We start from the raw sequence: 21094 nt of genomic DNA, 5'->3' as shown, positions 1-21094 counted from the left end.
GGACACCATACTCACTGCCTGATACAAAATAATCTCGACTGTAACTGCCACTTCACTGACAAACGTATTCATGTATACTTAGCTTGCGGAAGAAACCTTGATTCTAATGTTATTTTCTTTGATGTACTTGATTATTACCTTTTTTCACTGCAACCTGTATTAATGCCTCCTCTTATGTATGTATGTATACTAAGTTGTCTTGAAAAGCACCCAGATACCTCAGGGTGTGGCACGCTGTACAAATAATAAACAAACAAACAAACAAACAAGCCAGATGCCAGAAGCCTCAGCATTAGTAACAGAGTGAAATTGTCCGCCTGCCATTGAATGCATATCAATAAATGGAATGTTCTTTGCAATCTGAAAATCAGCATACAATTCATTATTCCCCATCAGAAGTGCTCTTTTCACCTTATTCAAATCAACAGGTTTTTGCCAGAATGTTTTGTCTTTTTTTTGCTACACTATTTATCAATATCAACAATGAACCCTCAATCGGCCATCCAACACCCTAATTCTGATCATTTTCTTACAAATCTTTTACTCCCGCACAAGTGCTTTTGAAAGAAGCTTTGACAAGTTTGTCTCCACCCTGGCTATAACCTCAAATGGATGAACTGTTTCTAATGCAATCATCTCAAACATATTCAGGTTCTGCCGAGCTGAGGGAATCGCACACACTTCCATTTTGTACAAAACAATCCTTGACAACATTGCAAATGTGTTGATACAACTGAAGCAATACTTAAACAAGATCTGAGAATCAGCAAGATCAAATTGACCCTTTCACAAACAAATACAAGAAGAGTGCTTCCACACATCATCTCTGTCAGGATGCACCTTACTCTCAATTTCCCATTTTTGTTCTTGTGACTTTGTTTGGCTTTTGACTGGCAACTGTTTTAGAGACATACCAACATACCTCTTCCCGATTTTTCCATTATTCCTTCAATCTGAAAATCAGCATAACACTCTTTATTTCTCATCATAAGTGCTCTTTTCACTTTATTCAAATCAACAGGTTTTTGCCAGATTGTTTTGTCTTTTGTTGCTACACCATTTACGAATATAAACAATGAATCCTCAATCGGCCATCCAACACCCTGTTTCTTGACATTTTCTTTCAAATCTTTCACTCCCGGCACAAGTGTTTTTGAAAGAAATGTTGACGAGTTTGTCTCCGACCTGACAATAACCTCAAATGGATGAACAGTTTCTAATGCAATCATCTCAAACATATTCAGGTTCTGCTGAGGTGAGGGAATAGCACACACTTCCATATTGTACAAAACAATCCTTGAGGACATTGCACATTTTTTGATACTACTGAAGCAATACTTAAACAAGATCTGAGAATCAGCAACATCAAATTGACACTTCGCAAACAAATACAAGAAGAGTGCTTCCACACATCATCTCTGTCAGGATGCACCTTACTTTCAATTTCCCATTTTTGTTCTTGTGACTTTGTTTGGCTTTTAACTGGCAACTGATTCAGAGGCATACCAACATACCTCTTCCAGTTTTTTCCATTATTCCTTACTTGGGAAGCATGACATTAATTTCCACTACTCCCGCATCTGATCCCAACCATGTCTTCTGTAATGATTTTACTACTGTGTTCAGTTCTTACATAGTACCACAAATCAATACCTTGTTCAAAAGTCCAAGTGAAAGAGCTTGTGCCTTTTAAAAGTATAACTCTGTACGTAGGTGACACATGTTAGTATTATGTGTTGCTAGCTGGTGTATATGGTGTAACTTACTTGAACATTTATATTCAGCTAAACATGCTAAATAGTGGCCGTGTACACCAGTGAATTATTTTAATTCACAATGATCCACACATTGAAGCATTTTGTCACCTTTTTCTTATGTTTGCTCATGCGAAAACCAGTAAGAAATGGCCTTACCATTGTGCAGGATTTCAGTAAAATATTGCAAATCGAAGTACATGTTCATTGCAGGACAGCCTTCATGTTGGCATAATTTGAAGTATCAGTATTATCTTTAATTCTAAGCACCCACTGCTTTCAGTTTATAATTCACTAAGAATGCCATCTCGATCCTCATAACCGCGACCAAGCTCAATTTTTATGTACCTTGCTTCATTAAAATACCACTCTGTGTGGGAAGTGTGCACCCACTTACCTCCAAGCAGTTCACAAAAATTCCTAGCAGTTACCCTGCTCTTAGAATTACAACTCTTTAAAAGCACATGTACAACTTTTTCAATCTTGTCCTGCAATTGAGAATCAAAATAAACAACTTACTTTTGAAGACAAAAGATTCTCTTTAAGAATTCTTTTTGCATAAATTGAGCAAGGAAAGAATGTTCTTGTACTGTGGTAAAAGGGTTTCAAAACACCTTATGGTAAAACATCTTGCGATGCACATCTGTAAACCCCTGTATATTTCTACGACTACATTTTCTTGAATGCTGTTTCAATGCATCAAACTGTTTCTTGGACTTTGTTTATCTATTTCATTGCTTCTTTTCTGTCTACTTGGCTGTTTACCATTAGAAATTATCCCACCAATCTCTATATCTAAACTGATGGCTTCAATTTTACTATCTGCAGGTCCAGAAAACATGGTAAATAATCACTTTCATTAATGTGTTTATGTCTAACATGTGCAGGAAATGAAAAGTGCATGCGGTTACACTGACATGTGACCCATGCGCCCACGTTTTACAGAGAAAGAAGACAAATGACCCCTTTCTCCGTGTTCCAATGTGATTTTTTGGTTTCTTTTTTCTTTTTTCGAAGTGACACTTCTACACAAGACCAAATAATGGAGGCTGGGATTTAACCCGTGACTTGATACCAAAGACCTAAAGACTATCTAATCAAACAAGCACCATTGGCCCTGATTTGAGAAAGACAGGAATACCGTCAAAACACGTGTAATCACAAAGGGCACTGTCAAATGTGTAATACTTTTGAAGAAATCAAAAAAAGAAAAAAATAAACTAAAAAAATCACAGAGAAAGGGGTGATTTGTCTTCTTTCTTTGTAAAACGTGGGCGCATGGGTCACATGTCAGTGTTACCGCATTAACTTTTCTTTCAACTAAACGGAGTGGAGGAACCAGATACTTTGTTGTTACCCTTCCATGCGACCCTGAAAAGGCGATTACTAAATACACACTAGGGCACTGAGGTCCAACTACAGGAAAACCCCCCTTAAAAGGTTCCTCAATTTTGCATCAATGTTCACGAAAAGCACTGTAAATCATTATTACATTCTGTACTTTCCTACTCATAACACTGATGCCACTTTTCACTGCTTCTGCTGCTTCCTTGATAGCATCTTTTGAAGTCACACAACAAAAAACAAATAATGTCATATTTGCAAGTAGATCAACTTAAGTGAGCATCTGTGCCCTGTTCACATAATCATCTGCCTACTCCACTCTATCAGATCATGTAGGTGATCGAGTTGTACAAATTACGATGAGTATGGGGTCTGCTTCATGATCCCAGTTGAATCTATCTAATTGCAATGTATTTGTCTTTCATGTTTATGTTCTTTTCCAAATTGTTTAATATGTGATGTGATGGTCATCTCAACACCAATAATATTATATAATGTGAATAGAGGTTTGTAACTTGGAAGTTTCCTTTTTACATGTACGTATGTTTTTATTATTTTTTTAGATGTTTACGGTTGGGCACTGGAGTAGGAAGATGTTGGATACTTTCATCATAGTGTTGCATTTATATTCCCTCCAATCACCCAAATTAAATGTTTGAATGTGTGTAGTGTAGGAGGCTGTATTGTGGTTGTATAAAATATACGTACCCTACCCCTATAAGTTTAGTTGTTTTCATCTCTTGCATAGTACTTAGCTTTTTACTTTTGTGAAGCCTAATTGGCTCATCTACATTTGGCATATATCGCACAAAACATAGTACTTTATAGGTGTGAAGCCTAGTGTTTAAGATGTTCCACACTTGCATATTAGAGTAGGATGTTTGTTTACTGCACAGCACAAAGCACTTTATTTGAGGAATAGTTTACATGGGCAGTTTTACAAATATTTTAAAGGTGGAGAATTTGGATTTATCAATCTCCTCAGTTTATAGTATTCATTAAGCACTGGACACTTTAAATTTTCATATGTGCAATAACTTTGCTTTTGACATCAAAGTCTGGCTTTTTTGTTACAGTTGATCTGATGGGTGACTCCCTTTATAACCTGGTAATTTGTTAACCACAATGTCCAATGATTAATGAAAAAATGTGCTTGGAGTGGTTGCATTCTCCTGGAGTCAGGGGTATAAAGCCTAACCCGCTTGTTAATTAGGTATAAGGTGAGAGAAGACTCCTTGACTCCAGGAAAACGAGAAGACAGCCAATGCGAATGACTCAGCGGATCTAGGATGAATTTCTGGGATTAATCCTGAGACAAAGGAGCACCATAAAAACCACAGAGAAAAATACTTTGCGCGATTTGGTGATTACGAATATGATAAGATATTTGTGGTTGTAACAATCAGCCCAGATTTTAGGAAGGCTTGGAAGAGCCGAATCACGTGTTATCAAGGGCTTTGATCTGATTAACATACAATTAATTTTGAATATTTGGCGCAGAGTCAAGGAGTCTTCTCTCAACTTTGCTTTTGAGTTTTAGAAATATGACAAATTCTTTTCCAGCCAATGACAATATTATAAAATCCTAATTCATTACAGCATGTTTGACATTTTGCACACCATAAAGCACTTTATACGCACAATACTGCATTCAATCAGCAACACAGTATTTAATCAGAGACGGTGGGTCTCTGAAAATCTGTATTGAGATTTGTCATTATTTCATAATATCATTTTGTTGGAATGACCTATCTATATGGTTGCTACAATGTTATTGTTTATTGATGTGTAATGGTTTATGGTCAAGTGCTGAAGTCCATGTCTAATTCCTATATAACACTGAACACTGTGTGTAATGGCATTTGGCTGATTTGTGAACTTAACTTGTAGAAATAAAATGTTTTGTTTTTCTATGACATTGATCAGTGATAGAGCATTTTGCTCCATTTTTCTAATGCTATTATGTTGTTGACATCGATCCTATGATGATATGCAAAAAAAACATTGTACATCCCTTTCTGTGATGGTTTATTTGTGTGTGCCGGAACGTGCTATAGTGTCAGCGCTTTTAACCTAGTCTGTCCTGCAAGCACTGTCTGATGCATGCTACTGTGGGAACCTGGGTTATTTAACAGAGGTTATGAACACCACATGTTTCGGTGCATATATTGACAGCAGATACTCATTTATGCTGCCACTTTGGAGCCCAATGTGTGTTCCATATTCCTGTCCCTTTCGTGACTAGATATTTGCTAGAAATGCACACTATAAAGGTGCAAAGTAAACATACAGGCAGTTATCTACTGTCCATATTTTACATATGGCTGATATGATGGTATGAGCTAGGACACCTATTGGCCCCCTACACTTTCGATGAATGATAGAAACAAAGAAATGACATAGAAAAACTAATGTACAGGCATCTTTTAAATAATGTTGTGTTTGTCAATGAAACTTAATGTGAACAAGCATCTAGCATGATGTGAAATGCGTCATGCAGCCATGCCTTACCACCTGGTTATGGGATTTTTAACAATAACATATTTTTATTAATTAAATCTTGCTGCGGCCATCAGGATTTGGCTATAATTTCTGCCAATTGGGGTGCAACTCAAATTTTCCTGTGGTTTGTCTACACAGGTTGTTTGAAGAATATTTGGTAGTTATGGCTAAGTTGCTCAACTCATAGGAAGAACACTTTTTTGGTGGCTCATAACTTTGGCGCAGTTTGACGAATCCTCACAAAAATTTGCAAACAAAGTATATGGCCACCTCAAACTGATGTTGCGAAGTTTGGTGTGGTTTCATTCAGGGAGGTCAAAGTTATAGACAAGGTCCCAAAACTTTTGAAATCCTCTTAGACATAATGGGAAAAATAATGTTGCTCATGACTACAGCCTAAACCACTGGACGGATTTTCCCCAAACTCACACAAGAAGAATGGGCTTAGTCCTGAAAGTGTGCTTTTGTAAATCTGGTGGTAATCCATCCAGTACTTTTAAATGAAATGTAGGTAATACAAAAGGGTGATATCTGTGTCCAGTTCGCAGACTCACTTCCTGGTTCGGTGTCCCCGAATGCCTCTTGGACAATCAGGGGGTGGCTTTGTGTTGAAATGCTGATTGTATGTTTGAAAATGTGAAATGCGTCATCATTTTTTAAATGGTTGCCATGTTCGATTCGCGGACCACAGCCTTTGTTTGTGGACACCACAGTGAGAACAAATTCTTGAAAATACATTTGGGGTTATTTTGTGTTCAAAAGAGTCTCTGGAAACAATGGGGGAGTGTTCAAAAGTTGATATGGAGCTATTTCTGTAGGTGAAAAAAGCTATGAAGGTGCCGCTGAGTCACCGGTCAATTTTACTGTTTGCAGACATGTCAGCAAACGTCATTGGGATTGGGGGGGATGTTTCTGGATGAGTCTTGTTTTCTGAAGGTATATTCTACATACTTGATTTATGGTTTAATTCTGGCCATTCCCCAAGGAATTTGGTCTCTGGCCACAACCACAGTAATATGTGTACAGTAATAATAGGTACTGTAAGGGGAGTATAAAGTATTTGTAATATGTGGAATGATATAGTTGTAGTGTACATGGTATTTATGGTTGTAGTACAATTCAGGATTGTCTTTATGGAATATGTAGTTGTTTCTTTGTAAGTATATTGAATCCTGAAACAAAATGAAGTCTTCCTGATAGATAAGGTAAGCATGCTTTCCAACTTCATGTTGGCTTCTGCCGATAATCTGTATTATTCTAATTTTATATGGTGTTCTAATGAGAGGAGCAGTAGTCGGTATAAATTTACACCTCCTATGTTGTTGGCAGCTAGACCTGTTGGGGCTGTTACAACAGCTGAAAGGATGTTGTTTGTTAAGTCTTGTAGAAATGTGTTGATTATTTTAATTAAGAATGTTTTACCAGAACCAGCTTTCACACTTACATACCAGGGCAGAGATTTATAATTTTTACAGCTACAAGTTTCACTTTCATGTTTAAAACCATGTTTAATTTCTTCAGTGACTTCTAAATAAATGGTGAGTTGTTCATCATTTAGTTGTGATTTGAGCACTGACAAGACTTCTTTAGATTGTTTATGTTGAAACATTGTATTTTATACCTCAGTCATGCCTATTTCTGCTTCATTTAGAATGAGTGGTTCTCCAAGTGGTTGTTGGCTTCCTTTAATCTATGGTTGACTGCCTTCAGGACTCTCTTATCTAGTAGAAGTGAAATGCCTTCTTCTTGATGGCGTTCATTGTCCAACATTTCATTGAATTGCTTAAAATTGACATTTGTTATGCTGCTTTCATTTGCATTGACTGCAGCTTGAAATGAGTCATAGTCACATAATAATTCTCATTCTTTTCTCCAAGGTTTAAAAAGTTGTAGGAGGGCCATGTCATAAAGAGATCTCTCTTGTGGAGATTTAAATGATAACGTTATATGATTAATTAGGCTTCCTTCACAAGTTGAGATCGAATATTTGTCAGTTTTCTGGCATGACATTCTTTTTGTAGGCGTAGTTTTGGGCTATGTCGTACAGGCACATGTTCTCCAAAGTAGCACTTCTGTTTGGTTAGTATATGTCAATTACATTGCTTTTAAAATGTCCTGGTTGTTGGGATCATTTATGGATATTGTTTCTATCTCTTGGTAGGATTTTTGCACACTTTTTCATGATGAAGCTGGAAGAATATTTAGTCAGGCAGTCTTTAGAGATTTCCCATATAAGGTTGTACCTATTAAACAGTCTGCCGTTTCGTAGCACCTGCATTCTCTATGGGAGAGCATTTTGATACCAAAGTTGTACAAACAGTGTTTTGTCAGATGATATGTCATCCCAGAGAACTTTTAGCTCTGTTTTCTCAACTTTGGTACATAGGCTATGACATATCTTGCAACTGCAGTAGAATTATTTGCAATGTATTGTATGTCTATTTTTGCATTTCACAAGAGCACAATGATTGCATTATAATCATTGATGTACTTCGATAATTGAAATGTTTTAATGGTGTATGCCTTCTTATGGGATTTTCCATTTATACTGTGTCTAACAGAAGACAGCAAGCTGTTAACTTGTCCTTTTGTGCAAATTGGTCTAGGGAAGCCAAAGCGACATTTGGTACAGTATTTAACTTTGTTTGTATATCAATGTTGGCAGAATTTGCCACACTGTTTTTGGAAGCGTAAGGTTTGTGAACGTAGGTCACAATGTGTGATTTCTGAAGGTATGTCACAGGCAATTAATTATCCAATACATTGTAAAACAGTGGCATTTATGTCCTGGCTTAATTCGGGAGCTTCTTTTATCGACAAAAGCATGTGGATGTGTGCTGCTCCTCTCGATTGATTTTCTTTTCTCCAAAAGAAGTTTTTCACTTCTCTGAGGGGAGGAATTGTTTTATTACAGATGAAGTGCAGCATGGCAAAAAAGCAGTGGTGGAAGTACCCTGATACATTGACAGGGTGAAGAGAACAGAGTTCTCCTGGTGTTTTTATTGCCTCTTAATTTTGGTTTGTAGTGCTTAAGAAGTAATGCAAGTCATCCCATGTGTATTCTGCACAACTTAAAGTAGCAAACTATGTGGTTGGGCCTATGTTCCTTAGCATACAACGTATATCAGCTTCACATCGGAACCAGAATTCTGTTGTACCACGCTTGTTTGCCAAGAGGGATTTGTGATACTAGACTGCAAAACGTCATCTTTGTCGTTCATCTTTTGAAGAAGTTAGGCAGCAGACATATTTAAGAAATTGGAGCCTGTTTTTAATGTGTATGCAACTCCATAACATAGGGCCTCATTACGAGTCTGGCGGTAGCCATGCTGGAAAAACCAGCAGGCTGCCACCGGACCGAAAATACCATTCCACCTCCGTGATTGCAGAATCACTGGAGCATTACAACCCTGGTGACCCGGTAATTCTGGAGGCAGAATTCAGTAAATCCCCCCTAGAACAGGACATTTTGAATGGAACAGTCTATGGAGAAGATTTGGTATAGCAGAATGGTGTGATGCTAACATTTTGATGTGGTGGAAGGTGCTTTTACAAGCCAGTGTGGATGCGCACTGGGCAGGAGTCTATTGTTTGTAAACTTTTCATTCTACTTTCGTCTGTTAGTTTCACATAGTTATTGAGGAATTGTCATAAAGTTTCAAGGATTGTTGGTGTACGTTACATAGTTAGCTGCACATCCATTTGTACACTGGATGATTTGTTTGGTCAAATGGAACACTTGGTTGAACATTTGTTGGGAAATTATTTTCTATAAGGATTAGTTTTGCAATAGTGGTTTCTCCTACCATTTCATACACTAAACCATTGCTGTCTATGGCAATTGTTTTTTTTTGTTCTTGTTTATAAGCCTTTTCAAGCAAAAACATCACTTCAAAAAGACCTGATGGAAATTATTTCAAAAAAGGACCTAGGAATGCACCAGCAAATAAAAAATTAATAAAACCAAAATACAAAAATTGGTTATTTGCGTCCAAAGAGCTCAACACGATGCAGAACTAATGCTAATGGCTATTGGAAATAAAAACACCACAGGTCTATGGGAGCTCATCAATAATGATGGCAGATTTCAAGCTGCCACACAAGCTGTGAATGTATCAGAAGCTTCATGGAAGCTCACTTTACAAAAAGTTTTACTCCAGTACAAACTAGGGGAGCAGGACACTGCCTGACAACCAAAGGATCATGAACCTTTGAGTGCTCAACATCAGACCTCAAAACGGCATTAAAAAAAATGGAATCCTTCCCGCGCCCCAGGCCGTGATGCCCTGACAAACACCATGCTGAAAGAACATAGTGAATATTGGGTGGAATTTATCCACCTCCTCTTTAACCCGATAAAATACAGAAAAATGATTCCATCCTCTTGGAAGCACACAATCATAATTCCCATCCTTAAAAAAGGGAACAGAGAAGATCCATGGAATTACTGCCTGAAAGCCTCCTTAGACTTCACAGGCAAATTATTTGGATCTGTCCTCTTACGTGACCTCAACAAATGGGCAAGGCGCGGTGGTAGGCTCGACAGTAGACAAAATGGTTTTGTTCAGGGAGTCAGAACATCCTTAAATCTTTTCATCCGAAATATATTAAAACTCCAAGCAATTGACCTAAAAATATGTTACTATTTAGCCTTCATTGTCTTAGAACAGGAATTCAACTGCATTAACAGAGAGAAGATATGGCACAAACTTCACACATGGGGATGCCCAAATGGTCTCTTAAACGCAATCATAGTTATGTACTCTGAGACAATGATTGAAGTGAGATTATCAAAGAATGAAGAAATGATTAAGAGAATACACACATATTGCAGATTAAAGTAGGGCTGCCCGCTCGCAGAAACTCTATTCAACTTATATATATATCAGATATTCAAATCTCACAAAAGGATGTTATAGCCTTTCCACCCAAAATACAAGGCAAATGCATCCCCTGGATCCTTTAAGCAGACAATCTTGTCATCATGGACAAAACCCTGATAGGCCTAGAACGCAGACAGAATACATTCTTGCAATATACTTTTGGCAATGACCTAAAGATAAACATGAAGATACCTGCATCATGTAACTAGCAAGCCTTGTGAAATGTCAGTGGAAAAGAAAGGGAGGCTTTATGTTGAAATTAGAGGAGGAGAGGATCTAAAAAGTCAATGCAGTAACATAACATACTTCGGGGTTCATTTAAATAGATCAAGAAACAATGTGGAATGGACCATCAAATTGGGAGCAAGAATTAAGAGCTTATCATCCTAAACACAAAACATACTTAAACGATGTAATACCAGCGATAACATTCTATAAACAAAAGGTATTACCAATAATCTCATATGGTGCAAAGGCAAACATGGTCGATTTTGGAAGGAAAATTCTGGAGAGATGTTCTAAACTTGCCAAATAGACTCACATTAGCTTCGCTCAGATTGGAGCTTGGCCTACAATCAATGGCACCGTACTTTGGAAATCAATATCCCTATATAAGAAAGCCATGATGACTGACAAGCTCCCATCAATGGAGATCATCAGAAATGCAGGGAAGCTGAGCACCAACCCGATAATAAAAAAAATGGCAACAGAATTGTGCCCTTTGGTTAGTAACAATAGGAACAACTCTTAACATTCTGATCATTTATACAAATATGGTCAAAAAGAGACTAAAAGAACATGATTCGATATCTACTCAAGATCAGAGACTCAAATACAAACTGACTATCAACCATAACTCAGAAAAATTAATGTTCAACATTCTACCCTCCTATCTGGCCAAATTTCCATCATGACATTATAGAGATCTTTTCTTGTGATTCCGACTCAACATCATGCCCACGGCTGAAGTTCTCAAATATAGAAGTCAACGGAGATCACAAACACCTTGGTGCCATTTTTTGCAACGATTGGTATACTGTAGAGGCCTTATTTCTCATGTGCACGGAATGCAAACAGTTGTGTGAGAGCAGAACAAAATACCTAGCTTATCCAGTTGTGTGAGAGCAGAACAAAATACCTAGCTGATCTAGTGGGAAAGACACCACATTTATCTGCCCAGGAAAGGTGGGAGATGCTCAGACTTGGAGAAAATATACGCTGTCATGACATTTCTTGAAGAAACTGTACTAAATCTTGATCAGGAAAATCAGGATAAATTAGACAAGACCACCCTGCTCTAAGATAATCAAATTAAAGACAAACGTGTCAAGGAAAGAGTGGAAAGAACGTAACACATGATGATCTTTGCACTGAAGAAGTGGAAACCTAGATGAATTGGTATGAATAAAGATGAAATGTGATATTGAAATGTGATGTTTAAAAATTGTTTCTACACAGTCTTGAAAGGATTGATACAAACCAATGACTTAATAACAAAATAAAAGATAAAAGAAATAAGCCTCTTCATTGAAATATTGTTCTGTGCTGCTTGTGTGAATCCATTTCACCTTCACAGAAGTTTGAAAAGCTATCTATAGTGACAATAATCCAGAACAGGACTGCGAGACTTGCCCTTGGCCTCAAGCCCTGGGATTGTATCTCTCCAGCTCTGAAATCTCTCCATTGGCTCCCAGTGGATGCAAGGATTAAATTCAAAACCCTCTGCATTGTCCACAAGGCTTTCTGGGGCCTGAGTCCAAAATACCTTCTGCTATCCTTCCGCAAATCCCTCCCCTTTCAAGCTCTTCGCTCCTCTACCTCTAACTCCCTCAGTGTTAGTCGTTTTTCAAAGAAACAAGCTGGGGGTAGATCTCTGTCTTTGGCTGGGGCCTCCCTCTGGAACAGCCTCCCTGCCACTCTAAAACTTGAGGAGAACCATCTCCGGTTCCGGAAGCACCTCAAGACCGTCCTCTTTTTTTCTGCCTTCTCTCCCCCTCTCCCCTGCTGATCTGTTCTCTCTTGGCACTGTGCACCTGGCCACCCTCTGTCCTCCGGGCCCAGGTACCTGCTCAACCTGCCACCCTCCGGCACTGCCTCCGAGCCACCCCTTGCACTGGGGTCTGTATCTGTACCCATACAGCCCCCCCTTTTTATTCCTGCACTTATCAGACCTACCCTGTCTGCTGCCTTAATCCTAGCACTTGCAAATTGCTGGCTGCACTACCACTGTTTGTTGCCTTTATTATTTATTTATTGTTATCTGTTTCTCCTCTGCTTCGTACTTTCCACTTCTCCCCTTCTATGCACTTTTCCCCTCCCCCGCTCCCATGCACTTGCGCGTTCTCAAAGTCACTGGGCCTAGTAAGATCGCTGTTTTGTTCTCCCCTGTTCCCCTTCCTTGCCTTGTAGCGCTCTGAAACACTTGTGTATGAGCGTGATAGAAATAAAATATCAATAACAATATCAACATTGTGCATGTTTAGAAGTAGTTTTCGTAATTTATTGATTCATTTATTTAGTAGTTTCATTCTGTTTAAAGTAAAAATAAACAACTTTCTCTTTACTATAAATTCACTGTCAATTAGAGCCTAGAGGATTAGTCTTCTGCAGTCGTTTTTAAGGGTAGAGTGTGGCTTTTCAGCTGTCTTGATAAGATTGTGAAGAACTCTACGGTTGAAAGGTTTTTGCAAAATACATTTTTGGAATTGTTTTTCTGTGGCTACGTTAACAATGGCAGATATAGTGTTAGGTCCATTAGTAGGTTTGCTTGCATTAATACATCTTTTTTTTTACTTTCTGTCTTTGGAAGAGGGGTCTTCCTTTTTTTAGTGGTTGATGGTTTCGTTTTGTTGAGTGAGGTTACTAGTTGTTTTGGTTTAATGCTTTTCTGTAAATAATGTTTTCTTTAAATGAGTACATTTTTTAATGTCTCCCAATCACCCTTTACTTCTTTTTACCAACATTACAACACAACACCTTGTAGGAACTTTTCATCAAAATGTATTTCATTTCTGATGTCATCTTTGATGTTCTGGGTGTCAATCTTAGCAGTGCACAGTGGTGGCACGTGTTATGGTTGCGTAGCTTACCATAACTGGCAAATTTTATTTTTCTTATTTTTTTACATAGCGCCAAAGTTGAACAAAGTTTTTTCACTGTATATTTGGGGACAAATTGAGAGTGCCACAGCACACACTTTGAATACCCTAGTGGTGGAATTAGTGCTGTTGCCTAACCCCTTTGTTTTTTCACTTTGTTTTCTGTTTCCTTGTTTGTTTTATATTTGTTTTTGTTTATTTATTCAGTTTTTAGGGACATTTTGATTCTGCAATGCAGAGTGATTATCCCAAGTATAATCCAGCGATAAAGAAGAGCTTCCCAAAATCCCTGTGCTGGAGGTACCTCAAAGTACCCAAGGACACTCCTCTTTCAGATGTATAACAGGAACAGCGCACCTTATGTGGAGAGGTGCACAGAAGAAGACGGTCAACGGTCGCAGTACAGCACTTGCGCATCACCACTTTGTGAAACACCTGATCCATTACCACTGGTGGCCAGTAGACCAACCATTCAGGGACTGGTTCAGTCAGCAAGCTATCTTTATTTTAGTGCTGTCCACCCCACCTTCGGGCATACAACATCAGAGTCCACAGAGGAAGCAGCACCACCACCACAACTATATCTTCCTCTGAACATTTTCCATCTTCATCATACTATGTTGATGATGATTGGAGTACCTCCTCTGCCACCACTGTGTTGGTTACTCTATGCCAATGCAGGTCTCCAGAAGGTTGCATTGTACCCACAGAAGGTACCCTATGCCTACAGCACTGAATGCAGCTAGTTATTAGGCATTTGAGGATGCCTGGCTAGTGTGAAGCAGAAATTGCCAATAGTATCCTTTAGTTATTTAGAGTTTTTTTACTCAGTTCATTAAAATAAATATAGAACTTGTCCAAAAAATGTCTACTTTACACCTCTCTTCCCCACCTCCTCCCCACCACCACCCCCTTCTTAAACCCCAAAGGTTTCTTTTCAGAACTAGCCAAGAAAGTTATAAAAATAATTAAACTGGTGGAGAGCGGGATTTACAATATGGACACATGTAACATCCCTGACTGTACAGGATGGCAACAGCCCACCACCCAAGTTAATAGGTCCAATCAAAGCGAGGTCCTTTAATAATGATCAACGCTGACCAAATTCCACAAGCCTCTACGGCTCCCCCACCGGCTAAATAAATAAAAGCAAGGAAAAGAGCCTGCAAAACAAAGAAACGCCAGGCAAATGGCCCTGGCACTTTGACTAGCTGGATCTTATCAGAAAAATTGAGTGATACATCAGCAATAAACAGTAATGATATGGGCTCAACATTTAATACAACAGACGAAGACAGTGAAGGTGAAAAGTACTCTTCCTCGCGTAAAAGGAATACATCAAGGGTCCCAGTGATTGTGTCACCAGAAGTAGACAGGTCCACCTCACGTGGGAAAACTAAAACATAAGAAAGTGCAATATGTATTATAAAAAATATGAACCAAAAGAAGAGGGATAAATGGCTAACAAGATCAGAAGTTCTAACTAAGTTACACCTTATACCTCAGCTGCGAATTATCCTATTTGAAGACTTTTTATTTGTGGAACCGCTCAGTAGCCGTAATCCTAATGCAACACTGCTATATTGTAGAGTCCTGGCTACCTCGCAACTGATACGGGACTATAAAAACAGTCTTTTGCAAGTCGATTTAGAAGTGGATGCAGACCAAGAAGCAGAAGATAGCAGCTTACCTCCGAGAGTCACCAATCAATCTAAAAATAATTGCAAACCAATGCTATCTGGAGGGAAGAAGGTGCAAACGAGTGACATCCAGGAAACCCTAAAATGGCTGGCTGATTCTCTTCCGCTAGTGTTTCAGAAGCCCTGAGATTGTTTGTTAATATCGTGGAACACCCGGGGCTTCAAGCACCTCTTATCCGACGATGGATCATTGCCTGCCATTGTAAATCATACCTTTTTATTACACCAGGAGACCTGGTTAACGACACCCATTGTAATCGATGGGTTTACTCTCTACCACTCGCCTGCAAGTAAGGGGATGTGGGGCCGTCCCTTCGGTGGCCTGATAACTGGTGTTGCTAATTCACTGACTAGCAGGAAGCTCATAACCACCTCTGAAGACTTTGTGAGTGCTGTAGAGATTAAGTTCCCTAGGGGGAGGAAGATGACAATCTATTACTGGTCAACGTTTATAACCCCCCTGATTGAGTCTTCGCTACATGATCTTCTAGGTGATTGGCTGTTTGAGACAAAAAACCACTCTGTTATTGTGGCAGGGGATTTCAACTGTCATATTAAAGGATGCAGTGGCACGGCTAATAATCCGCTATTACATCCGCACTGCATTATGGACCACAATATTGATGACACGGAGGGAGATTGTTGGCTGAACTTTTGCGATGGATGGGAACTTGAAATCGTCAATGGCCGCACTCCAAGTGACAGGCCGGGTAGGTGCACCTGGAGCAATGGCTCTTCCTGGAGTAATCTTGATTATATCTTTACAACTGACACTGTGGCTACTAGGATTAGAGACATGGGAATATTGAGAAAAAAAACATATCGACCATGATCCATTGATTATGAACCTGGGATTAATCAATCAATTCCCTAGGATTGCCAATGCTGGTGAGCCATTGGTGAACCACACTGCTAACCAGATACAATGGTCATACAGGAACATCAGAAATACTCTAATTGCATCCTGCGACTGGGACGAGTGCAACGCAGAGATATTCAACTCAATGACACTCGAAGAAATTGAAGGATGGATCACTAGGTTTGTGTGCAAATGTGCCACTACCCGTGTCCCTATAGTCATAAAGGATCAGATGAAAGATGAGACTTACCATAAGGAAATCAGAGACGCTAAGCGCAAGCTGAGAAGGAGAATTCGTGAAATAAGGGCAAAATATTGCTCTTTGATTGTGATCCATAGAAATATCAGAGCTCTTAAAAATACATATAGACACTGGATTAAAGTATGGAAGAGGAAGAATAAGCTGGAACAATGGCAGGAAACGGTCCACACACTATGCTCCAAAAATACCCGTAATATATGGGCACTCCTAGGGGAAGCCTGGGGAAATCGGAAGAAACCACTGATTAATCCAAACGGTGCAAGTGAGTGGACTAAGTATCTGGAAGATCTGAATGGGCCAGAGACCATCCAAAAGGGGGAATCCACGAAGAGAGCTTGGCCCGTTCGACCGTTCACAGTCTCCATCGACTAACTTTTGGTTAAGATCAGTATGTTGAAATCCTCAAGGGCACCGGGGCCTAATGGCTGTCCAATATGGTCATGAAAGGCAACCATAAATTCTGGGCCTGCCTGATGAAGATCTTAATTGACATAGGGCCTCATTACATGGAAGGCGGTAAGGGTTAACGGTCACCGGTAATGCTACCGGTGTCCGTTAACCCTTAGCGCCTTGCTACGAGTTCCCTTCGCGGGACCTGACTTTAACGTCTGGTTTTACCAGCCGTTAAAGTAGGGTACCGCAAAGGGACCTTGGTGCTAATTACGGTACCGCAATTTGCAGTACCGTAATTAGCGCCTTCCCCATTCCCATAATGCCCTATGGGGGCAAAAATGGGAATGGGGAAGGGCCTTGGTGAATGGGGAATTACTGCCCCCGCTCAGCTTGGAGTAGGGCGGTAATTCCGCCATCCACCAAGGCGGACACAGTAAAATACCGGTGGCAACCATGGCGCTAATAGCACCATGGTTACCGCCTACCGTGTAATGAGGCCCATAGTATTAACAGACGGCAGAATCCCAACATCCTGGAAATCAGCCATACTAGTCCCTGTCCATAAAAAGGGAAATAAATCAGACCCGGAAAATTATCGATTGCTTTCTATGCTTGATTGTACAGGAAAACTATTTGCCTCTTTTCTACTAAAAGAACTCCAAGCATGGACAGATAACGGCAGGATTCTGGACTGTTTCCAGAGTGGCTTCAGAAAGGGCTACTCCACGTCACACAATCTGATAATTATGGACTTTCTAAGGAACAATGCCCTGAAACCGAACAGCCTCCCACTATATGCATAATATATTGATTTCAGATCAGCTTTTGATCTTGTAAATAGGGAAAAATGATGCCATAAATTACGCATTATGAATTGTCCCGAGGAATTAATATATTATCTGAGACTCCTCCACACTAACACCTCTGTCCAACTCAAACTCGATCACAAGGGGACTAGGACTAATCTGATTAAACAGAATCATGGTGTAACACAGGGATGTACTACCGCTCCCCTGCTCTACAACCTTTTTGTCTCAGCCATCCCAGAATTCATAGCCGGTTCACACAATTGTCCACCTAGGGTTGGCAATTCAAAATATGTTATTATGGCATATGCAGATGGTATTGTGCTTTTTGACCACACATTTAGCGGCCTATTAAGATCGGCAACACAACTTTGGAAATACGCTGAGTTAAATGAATTGGTCATAAATCACAATAAAAATGAACTCATACTATTCACTGCTGGGAAGGTTGCTCACCCATGCATGCTGCGGGAAACAGTAGAAAGTAGAAATTAGATATTTGCACTCTTATAAATATCTCGGAGTGGATTCTGAAAGCAGGGGCAATTATGAGCAGTGCATTCAGCATCGTAAAATAAACACGGCACAATTGACTGCAATGATCTACAGGTTCATACAAAATCAGAGTGGTGGGGTGCTCGACACTACAGTGTTTGATACCTATGATAACTTATGGTCTGGAGGCACTTATTACTATGAATCTTGAATGGCTCCAGATAATAGAAGGACATTTCTGGAGAAAGTTATTGGGCCTATCGCAATGTATCCCCATGGCTATCCTAATGCTTGAACTGGGAATACTGTCGATGAAAGCGATAGTCCTGGGGAAAGGGCAGAATTATATCTCAAAATCTGCTCTCGTCCTAACAATGCCCTACTTAAGTCCCTAAAGGAGTCTTTGACGGTACGTACGCAATCTAGGTTAACAGCTGCAATGAATAGCCTTTTTGAGTCAATGGGCCTCATTACATGGATGGCGGAGAACCATGGCGCTATTAGCGCCATGGTTCATGCCGGTAAAATACTGGCACCGCCTTGGCGGAAAGGGGAATTACCGCCCCATTCCAAGGTTGGCGGGGCAGTAATTCCCCCTTCCACCATTGCCCTTCCCCATTCCCATTTTTGGCCCATAGGGCTCAATGGGAATGGGGAAGGCGCTAATTACGGTACTGCAAATTGCGGTACCGTAATTAGCTCCCTGGGTCCCTTTGCGGGTTGGTTTTTAACGCCTGCAAAAAGCAACCCGTGAAGGGACCTCGTACCGGTAAATCCTTACCGCCATCCGTGTAATGAGGCCCAAATGAGTTGGACACCCCATTGGGAAGAGGACACTGAATGCATAAAGCACCATATGTGCAAACGATTAAAACTCTGGGATTGGCAGCAGAACTACGCTCATCTAGCTAGCCTAAAAAGCTATCAGTTTTTGTCCCATGTTTTATATACTTATAAAAAAGCACAAAAATACCTGAACCTCTGCCCATCGGAACACCTTAGGTGATTCATTCTATTATTAAGAATCAATCACCTTCCAACTCTGTCGACTCTAGGACCTGAAAGATCCATACCTGAAGTGGATAGCTATTGCAGGTTGTGCAAACAACGAACTTCCCCAGAAACAGCCAGGCACATACTTACATGCTGCACCATCCTCACTACTAGCTATACTAGGAAATACGAGATGCATGTCCACAATATTGACCACATTATGGGAAAGGATTTCTGGCACCGGTGTGTAAATACCCTTGGCGTTAAGCTTCTAATAGCACTTTATAGAGTTGGGAATGACGCTGACAAAATGATGAACTTGGAGTTAACACTTGGGCGCAGAAATAATAATAATAATAATAATAGATAATAAATGACATTCAATAACAACCTCTGTAAATAAGTGATGATTATCGTCTATCTTTTGTTATTGTAATTGAAACAACAATACTCACCGTGTCTACTAACTATCAAGTCTGCTATCTGATAGGTAGCACTGAAATCACCACATTAATGATCATAAAAATTGTTTGTATGCTATGGTCCTTTGATTATTCAATTAACTATTTTCAATTAACTATTACTCTTCCCCCTTTTTACTCATTTTATCCATTTTTATTTCTATTGATATTTTATTCACTCTCATTCTTATTCCTATTATCTCTTTATGCTGAATTAGAATGTGATTTTATGATTAAGCTTGAATTTTTGGATATTAAATTTTAAGTTGGAAAATAATTATATGTATTTATATAAAACTGTATCACATTAAAACAAAATAAATAAAATAAAATAATGATCAGTAAGCTATCACCCCATGCAATCCAGGTTCTCAGAGATTATTGCTATTCGCATCCCAGGCTAAGATCATGCAGTGCAAGTAGCAATGCATTTCTTTGAATGAATAAATTGCAGCAAACAGACAACTCATTAATTCAACCAAATAAACATTCAAAATGGCAACCATACAAAACAGGGCAGCGAACAGAGCCCCTCTTCCATTTCCATTTCACTTCAGGATAAAGAAACGGGAGTGGATGCACAAACACTGATTATTGGTAATAGACATGCAATCAAGATGATGGAGCAAGTGCAATGAACCATCCTTTATTTGCATAATTATGAAACAATCAAATCTGCCATTAGGTGTTCAAGAATGAAATATATTTTGCACGTGAGTGTCATTAGGTGGGTGACACTTTCTTGTACCTTTTTTGTTATGCAACCCATGCACCCCATGTATTTCATAAAATATAATGTGATGATATACCTAACAAGATGTCATCAGTGACCAAAACAATGGCATTTATTATGAAACAGGAAATGTTCTAATGCTAGAATTTGTATGCACTCGTGTGCACATTCCTCTTTTAACCATATATGACCATTCTTGTTCATTTGTTTCTAGTAATCTCAGCAACAAAAATAATGATAATAACAACCTTTTAACACTTTCAAGGTGGATCTATGTATCAACAAACCTTTTTCTTACATTCGATTTTTTGAGGATTAGATTTCCAATTCAATCTATAGAGACCATAACCTTCAATCAGATTCTGATCATGGTCCGATTTCTCTGCAAATTATGCTGTTCTGTCTTTCCTATTAAAGGCACACTTAAAACTTAAATTATCCAAAACATATGTAAACATATAGTGACGAAATGTGAAACCACAAACATCAGGCCGAATCATGAAATTAATGTGCGCCGAAAATTCCGGCGCAGAGGTGCCAAAACGTGCGAAATCGCAGTGCAAGTGCAAAAATCGCAGGGAAACCAAGGCACATCGATTCATGGAAGTCCGTGCGTGAGAAAAATAGTGGATGTGAGCTGAAAAAGTGCGCGGCGCACGCCGGCACACATGTCATTCAACGGCGTGTGCCACGGCCACAGCGAAATCGCACATAGCGCGGCGCACATAACAAAAGTAGGCGGAACACGGGGCGTAACACTCGGAATGGGGAACAACGCGTGAAAATATGGGCGTCACGGGAGAAGTACAGG

Source organism: Ambystoma mexicanum, chromosome 7q (assembly GCF_040938575.1).
Source record: "Ambystoma mexicanum isolate Mex_15411 chromosome 7q, UKY_AmexF1_1, whole genome shotgun sequence".
Lineage (NCBI taxonomy): Eukaryota > Metazoa > Chordata > Amphibia > Caudata > Ambystomatidae > Ambystoma > Ambystoma mexicanum.
This window is presented reverse-complemented; position numbering follows the sequence as displayed.